The sequence below is a fragment of the Octopus bimaculoides genome, chromosome 2 (assembly GCF_001194135.2).
Source record: "Octopus bimaculoides isolate UCB-OBI-ISO-001 chromosome 2, ASM119413v2, whole genome shotgun sequence".
NCBI classification, from domain to species: Eukaryota; Metazoa; Mollusca; class Cephalopoda; order Octopoda; family Octopodidae; genus Octopus; species Octopus bimaculoides.
Window position 1 is genome coordinate 22,125,740 of NC_068982.1, and position 8,701 is coordinate 22,134,440.

At 37.0% G+C, this 8,701-nt stretch overlaps 1 non-coding gene across 1 annotated transcript; it reads right to left on the reverse strand.

The window, feature by feature from the left end:
• Window positions 1-2,986: 2,986 nt before the first annotated feature.
• On the reverse strand, window positions 2,987-3,079 carry Trnak-uuu (transfer RNA lysine (anticodon UUU)). Its single transcript has 2 exons — window positions 3,043-3,079; window positions 2,987-3,022 (listed from the first exon to the last, which is right to left on the reverse strand). It is a non-coding gene; the product is annotated as a tRNA-Lys (tRNA).
• Window positions 3,080-8,701: the final 5,622 nt, after the last annotated feature.

Here is an 8,701-nt window from a genome sequence, read left to right on the forward strand (position 1 = left end):
TATAACGCTCGAGAAGTGAAAAAGTATTTAACGTTTCGAGCCTACGCTCTTCCACACAAAGGAACACAGAACGAAAAAAGTGGCTAGTGATCTATCATGGCGAATGCCGGACAGAAGGGTCAAGCGTGGCTTTGTGGTAAGAAGCTTCCTTCCCAACCACATGGTTCCGGGTTCAGTCCAGCTGCGTGGCACCTTCGGAAAACTTTTCTTCTGCTATAGCCTTGGGCCGACCAAAGCCTCCTAAGTGGATTTGGTAAAAACAAACTGAAAGAAGCCAGTCGTGTATCGGGAACTGATGAGGCCTACCGGCGCGAATATTTTCACACATGCGCAGGAAAGGTGGCTCCACCTTACACTCGAAGTATTTTTCTCACGCGGCATTAGTTTTGGTAGCAAAAAAATAAGTAGGATACTCTTTTGTATGCACCTCGTGTGTTTCTAGACAGACAGACAGACAGACAGACAGACAGACAGATATTAAACACACACATACTTAATTATTATTAAAGCTGCGAAATCATCACAATTTCCTGCTTTAATAATAATAAAGCATATTGCTCTATCTCCGGTATTTGAGTACTATTTTTTCCCACCTTGTTTCACATTTATATGCTTACTTTGGTATATATATATATATATATATATATATATACACACTCATAGATAGACAGATAGACAGGTAAATAGGCAGACAGGCTGACAAATAGAAAACGAATAAACATCAACTGATGTTCCATTGAGAATCGTCTCTTACATACATTTTGAAATATGATAAGCTGATTATTTTATGGACAGATGCGTATAGAAAATTACGATGTCCATGCCCCTTGCATAGTTGGCTGGTGAAAAAAACTGTGCTAAGTTCCATTATAAAGCTAAGAACGGCAGAGATTAGATAGACATGTCGACTATAGTATTTACTAGAGCGCCAATCACTTATTCATTTTCCTGTATAAAATGCCAATATCCAAATATCATTGTTTTAAATCATATGTGTTACGGATAAATGAATGAGATTGTGTATAAAATATAGTTGACTAATATATGTGTCAGACATCAGTATTCGAAATGTTTGCAATACTTGACAGCACTCTGATATTGGTTTCAAATTTCGAGGCAGGTGATAAGATGCTTACATCGATCCCACGAGCTATGGCGGCGAGCTGGCATTCCAGGGACTCCAGGCACCCCTATCAAAACGCTTAGGGATATTTCATTCGGGTTTACATTCTGAGTTTAAATTCCGCTGTGGTTGACTTTGACTTTCATCTTTTCGGGATCGGTAAAATAAGTACCAGTTAACCCCCCACCACCGCCGAAATTGCTGACTTTGTGCCAAAATTTGAAAGTAACATTACCAGACACCACAGTGGTGAGCTGGTAGAAACTTTAGCACGCCGGGCAAAATGCTCAATGGTATTTTGTCTGTCTTTACTTTCTGAGTTTAAATTCCGCCGAGATCAACTTTGTCTTTGATAAAGTAAGTAGCAGTTACCCCTATCAGAAATTGCTGGCCTTGTGTCAAAGCTTGAAACCAATATTAAAAATTCTGCGGAATTTGAATTCAGAACGTAACGACAAACGAAATGCTATTAAATGTTTTGCCTGACGATTGACCTGTTCGCCGCTTTAGCTTTCACAAGCATTGGCTTCAAATTTTGGCACAAGTTCCAGCAATTTCGGTGTGGAGTTAAGTTTATTGCATTGACCCTAGTGTTCAACTGATACTTATTTTATCGACCCCGAATGGATAAGTCGACCACGGCAAAATTTGAACTCTGAACCTAAATTTTGGGGGAGGGGACCAGTCGATTAGATCGACCCCAGTATGCAACTGGTACTTAATTTATTGACACCGAAAGGATGAAAGGCAAAGTCGACCTCGGTGGAATTTGAACTCAGAATGTAACGACAGATGAATTACCGCTAAGCATTTCACTCAGCATGCTAAGGGTTCTTATTTCTTTACTGCCCACAAGGGGCTAAACATAGAAGGGACAAACAAGGACAGACAAAGGGATTAGGTCGATTATATCGACCCCAGTGCGTAACTGGTACTTAATTTATCGACACCCAAAGGATAAAAGGCAAAGTCGACTTCGGCGGAATTTGAACTCAGAACGTAACGATAGACGAAATACCTATTTCGTTACTGCCCACAAGGGGCTACACACAGAGGGGACAAACAAGGACAGGCTAACGGATTAAGTCGATTATATCGACCCCAGTGCGTAACTGGTACTTAATTTATCGACACCCAAAGGATAAAAGGCAAAGTCGACCTCGGCGGAATTTGAACTCAGAACGTAACGATAGACGAAATACCGCTAAGCATTTCACCCAGCATGCTAACGATTCTTATTTCTTTACCGCCCACAAGGGGCTACACATAGAGGGGACAAACAAAGACAGAAAAACGGATTAAGTTGATTATATCGATCCCAGTGCGTAACTAGTACTTATTTAGTCGACCCAGAAAAGATGAAAGGCAAAGTCGACCTCGGCGGAATTTGAACTCAGAACGTAAAGACAGACGAAATAACGCTAAGCATTTAGCCCAGCGTGCTAACGATTCTGCCAGCTCGCCGCCTTAGCTTTTTACATATATTACTAAGGCGCTAACTTAGACATACCGCTGGCTTCGAATAACACAGTAGGAACGGGATTACTACATTTTGTCTTGCATATTTAAATGCACATTCAAATATGTGATAATTCATTTTATAATTCAATTAACCTAGAATGAAGTAATCAATATGTACAAAATGCTAAGTTAATTAGCAATAACAATTGATAATAATTCACTCAGAACAGCGAGAAACCAAGCAATAAAGCATTGATTCAGATTCGAACACGAATTACTGATCATCACCGGAGAACACTTCCTCCCTTCGTATGCTGGTAACACATGCAATTCAGCAGTGTAAGTGAACTTTGATGGAAAACATTGATGGAAAAGAAAAAGGATAAAAGTTATTACAGTTTGCGCCCACAGGGGGACTTGAACCCGCGACCCTCAGATTCCTTTGCTTGCTTTTAATTTAAAAGTCTGATGCTCTACCGACTGAGCTATGTGGGCAGCTGTAATAAACTCTCTTTGTATGCCATATAATGCTTAGATGATGCTTGGGTGACTAGTTTAATTATGGAAGTGTGTATCATTGCTGATTTTTAAAGAGGTGTAGCCAGAGGAAGCTTTTAAGGAAGTGAGAGAGGAGAGGTGGTAAGTGGCTTCTCTTTATACCAGTCTATACTAGTGTGTGTGAATATACACATATATCTAGGAGTATGTGTATGTGTAGGAAAAAGACATTTCTTTCTGTAAAGATACGCTTTGTGTCGGCGATGTAAATATGTATGAATGGATGTATGTAGGTAGGTATGGATGCATGTATGTATGTATGTATCTTTTATGTAGTGAGTTCAAACAAGAAAAACGACAAAAAAAAAACAACAAAAAACAACAACGCGAGGACGTGATACAGATATTGTGTTACTGGACGCTCTTGCATATCTAGACATGCTCATATATATATTTAAATGATAAAGTTTTACAGAATTTTACATTTCTAGTGATGGATTGGATCTGTAGTCTTTGAATTAGTTTACTCGTTTGAAGCTTTCCTTCAAGTAAGATTCTAGTTTCTAACAAAGATGAAAAGTTCTATCACTGGAATGTTGATAACAAAACTAATGTCACATGAGAGGTAGGCCCCTAAACAGAGCGCTTTCTCTCTTGATGACCCCATACACTTGCTGGCTTTCGACTGCTACCACTTGCATGTACAAGTTGTTTGCAAAACATGAACTTAGAAAAGTCTTGTATACTTTTACTGTTCCGCTAGTAGATTATATATACAATGTGTGTGTTAGCTGGTTGATTTCTTTTTCTGAAAAGCCTAGCTTATCCAGATTATCCCTTTTGCTAATAATAAAAAAAAACAAGAGCACCAATTATTATTTGTATGCAAAGGCATATATAATTGGGACATAGTACCTGAAGGTTTCGAAGCAGCTCTCCGTAGTTAGCTTCTGTCTCTCTTTCATTTCACGGTACATACATTTTCTTATTTTCCCCAAACAACTATATCTGATTAGTTGCGTTTGCCCTTGGTAGAGATTCTGAAGGAAATGTTTTACCAATGTTACTTGAGTTGATGTTTATGTGAGCCTTTAATATCCCAAATGTTGTTTTCAGCAAATGTACAGCAAATACTTTGTGAGATATTTGTCTTGTAGTAAGAGAAGAGTTCCGAATGCCGCAATTTTTCTAGGACTAGTGCAATATTCTCGGGTCATTTTATCTTTTTTCATAACACCTTCATGTGATGTTTTCTTCAATGCCAAGACATATATAAACATTTTTTGTGCAAAAGGAGAAATAGTTAGATCCTTGATGCGCAGGTTCGAGATTTAGGGGACTGATTTTTCTACGGTCAACGACCAAATGCGAACAACTCTTTTGGCCAAGTTCCATTATATGTCAGCTGAAAATGTTAATTACTCCAGCTGCTCTTTGGTATTGTTAACATTTTCAGCATAAATCTTCAGGTCACCTACAAAGATATCATGGATAACACTAATATCTCTAGAAGTTGCAGACACTAGTATGTAGCCATTTGATTTTTGCAGCAAGGATGATGGATTTAATGCCGAATTGAAAAAAATTACAGAAAAACTATCCCATTGGAATAATGCCTTTGGAATATTTATTATATTGGAGATTATCGATCCACTCATAGTTGTTGCCCAGGTCTTTGTGAACCTTTCAGATGCAGCAATTAACTCAGCAGAGACAGTCGCCAAATGCAGAGACTTCGCAACTACGAGTGGGAAATACAGTTGACTGCATTTCTATAATCAAGTTCTAATATCACAAGATTTCTGCGGTGTTTTCTTACTTCGGACAGCACAGCTTTGTTACACTCCTTTCTTTCTGCCTGTCTGCTCATCAGTCACTATGTTTATCGACCCTCAATGATCGTGGAAGAATTAGCTGAGACATATTTTTGCAAAGCTGGACATAACATAAAGTAAGCATCAAGCCTATCGTGTTCTACCAACTCAATGATTTCATTCTTGGCTACACGATTTGTCTGTTATGTTAATTTGGCCTTCCATCGTTCTTTTGAATATGAATATTAATGGTTTTCTGTAAAATGTCAGCCTTTTGTACCAATATTCAACTATTAGATTTCTCCTCATTATGTAGTTTGCCTACAGCCAACGAGAAAATTTCAGTGTAGATTGCGTGTTTTGCGATCAATGTTGGTACAATATACTTTTCTAACTGTATTTATTCACGATGCATTAAACCTGCAGTTTCACATGATTATCTGTTATTTCGCTTCCGTCTGTCACTAGGTACTAGTTACAGGTATTCAAAGGGTGGCACCCTTGTTGTACAAGACTTTATCACTACAACCAAATGATGTACAGATGTCTTTTTACAGTAACCTCATTTCTCGTCTCATCTAAGGCAAGTCTCATGGTGATAGAAGAGTAGCGCCGAGTGCAGAACTAATCAGTTGGAAGTGCACAGTTTCAAATCTGTGCATAGGAAGCAGGAGTCTAAATTTAACATCGCTGTTGTATCTTCTCATGACTGAGCAACCCTTTTTCAGGCGTGCAGAGCTCACTCAATTTACTGGAGACGACGAAACACAAATGTGAGAGGTTAAACAATCGCCATTAGTTAAAAGTACTTTAAAAAAAACTTGAACATTTATTGTTGGCATAAAGCTGTTGGCTAAGTAAAGCCAAATTTATTGTGAAGATCAAGTTGTCTGTGACTTCAGGTTTCGCCTATCGGCTTTTTCAGTCATTGAAAGAAATCTACTCGTATTATTTATATATATAAATGGAGAGAAAAGCTGCGTCAAAAGAATGAGGTGTGAGTTTGGTTTTACAAATATGTTAAGAAATTCAATGAAGAAACTTTTTATTTTGTCAAAGACAGCAAACTTCGTAAATTTTTAAAGGTCGATCATGTGCTTAAAGGTCAAAAAGTATATGAAGTAGATAGATCTGTATAATGGTAAGTTAAAAGGACGGTTAGGATGGGAGTGGAGATTAGACAATAAAAAGCAAAAGAGGTGAGATGGCTTGTTTGATAGAAGGTACTTGAAAATCAGAATTGAAAACAATAGCTTAGCAAGTTCAAAGTTTCTTACAAAATGGCTGACTTTTACAATGATTTTTATTCTTAAAAATCTAATTGAGTTTTCAAATACTGGAGAAAAAAACACTTTTCACTTATTCGTAACTGTGTTTGGTGTGCCATTTTTATATATATTTTGTGTATAGCAGAAAAGAACTGTATGAATGCATTTTATATTCACAACAACATTCTCGGTTGTGGTTAATATATATTTGAATTAAAGCCCGAAACATTACGGTTTGTTGGTCCTGTCAAATCGCTAGATGGTAGGGGTTCGCTCCGCTGCTTACAATATATGTCGGGTGGAGATTGCATCGTTAACCAGCTAAAGGAGCCTTCTTCTTTGGGTTAAAAATAGTATTTAACGTCGGCTCCTACGGAACAGCCATGTTGAAGTGGCGAGAAACATTACGTTTCGGCTCATATACCTTCCAGCTTTCACCAGGTGTTTTGAGGGAAATTTCGGACCGGGATTCTCATTCCTAAGGTATTTTGCGATGTATATTATTATTATTATTATTATTCAGGTCACTGCCTGGAATCGAACTCGGAATCTGGGGGTTAGTAGCCCGCGTTCTTAACCACTACGCCATATGCCACCTACACTTTTCTCTGCAAAATAGGGGTAGTTTATCCTGTTCAGGTTATATTATTAGCATTATTCTGCGATTGAGAATTTAAAATCACTTCTTTAACTTTTTAAGACATCTCGACGCTTCTAAAAGCAAACATCGTTTGTTTATTTACGTTTGTCGTAATTTGAATTTAATAATAATAATAATAATAATAATAATAATAATAATAATAATAATAATAATAATAATAATAATAACAATAACAATAATAATAATAATAATAATAATAATAATAATAATAATAATAATAATAATAATAATAATAATAATAATAATAATAACAATAACAATAATAATAATAATAATAATAATAATAATAATAATAATAATAATAATATTAATAATAATAATAATAATAATAATAATAATAATAATAATAATAATAATAATAATAATAATTACATCGAAAAATACCTTAGGAATGAGAAACCAGGTTCGAAATTTCCCCAAGACGCCTGAAGAAGGCTAGAGGGTATATCAGCCGAAACGTTGTGTTAACAAGAAACAAGATGAGGACAAATATCCTTCAAATGTAAATAATGTACATAAGTCTTCATCTCTTAAATATAGAACTGTATAACCAAAACTATACAAAAATTATATAATTTTATAACATTGCTTCATAAAATTATATGATTAAAAATAATTATATAATCTTGTAATAATTCTGCTTGTTCCACCATTACGTAGCCCCTCAAAGCTTCCACGTTATTAGCTGAAAGGGGGAGAGGAGGGATTAATGGGAGGGAGAGGTGGTGGTGAGTGAAATGTGTAACTTTTTTTAACTAGGTTTTCTTTTCTCCGTTACTTAGCCCGTCTACAACGCTTTCACGAGATTAGCTGAAGAGAACACGAAGAACAAAAAAAACATGAAGAGAAAAAATAGGGTAAGGCGAAGAGTGAAAGAGAAAGAGGGAGAGTGCTGTGCATTAAGTCTATAAAATTGTGCATAAAGTGTATATAGAAAGTGCATTAAGCAATCATTAGATTCCAATTTCTTTCACTATTCAATGAATAACAGATAAGTGACTATCTTTCCATACAGACACAATGCAGGCTACGCTTTCAGGTTTTTTGGACTAAGTTTTCAGAAATAACCTAATGGGTTTACCAGTAAATCCGTGAAATATATACGGGTTCCCCTAGATTTTATAAATAGTATAAACTAAGTAATTATTGGGGGATTAATTATGAAAAAAGATTCATTATTTACTTTGAGTAGGTGTTATAACATAGAGTGTAAGGAGAGAGCAACAAATATGAAAATCGAAAATACGGGAGGCATGTTTAAATGTATGAGAGGTGATGGTGTTGTTGATGGCTATAAGATGGACGCGAACTGTAAGGAAGCCCGTCGTGTATGTGTGTGTTTTGTGTTTGTGTGTCTTCGTGATTGCGTCCCGGTGTTGGTTGCTTACGTCACTGTAACTTAGCGGATCGGCAAACGAGAACCCACTGATTGTGTACTAAACTTTAAAATAAATACTGGGGTCTATTTGTTCGACTAAACCCTTTTAGGTGGTGGCCCAGGATGGTCTCAATCCAATGACCGAAACAAGTAAAAGATAAATTATATACACGTGCGTGTGTGTGGGCGCATGCGTGTGTGTGGGCGAATGCGTGTGTGTATGTGTGTGTCCGTGCGTGCGTGACTGCATGCGTACATGTATGTGAGTCTGTATGTGTGTGTTTGTGTGTACCCGCGCCAGTGAGTGTGTGTGTGTGTCCGTGCGTGCGTGCCTGCATGCGTACATGTGTGTGAGTCTGCATGTGTGTGCTTGAGTGTACCCACGCCAGTGAGTGTGTGTGTGTGTGTGTGTATGTGTGTGTGTATGTGGGTGATATTTTGTGCGTATATTTGGAAGCTTTTATTTCTCATTGGAGTGTAAGAGTGGTATAGTAACTG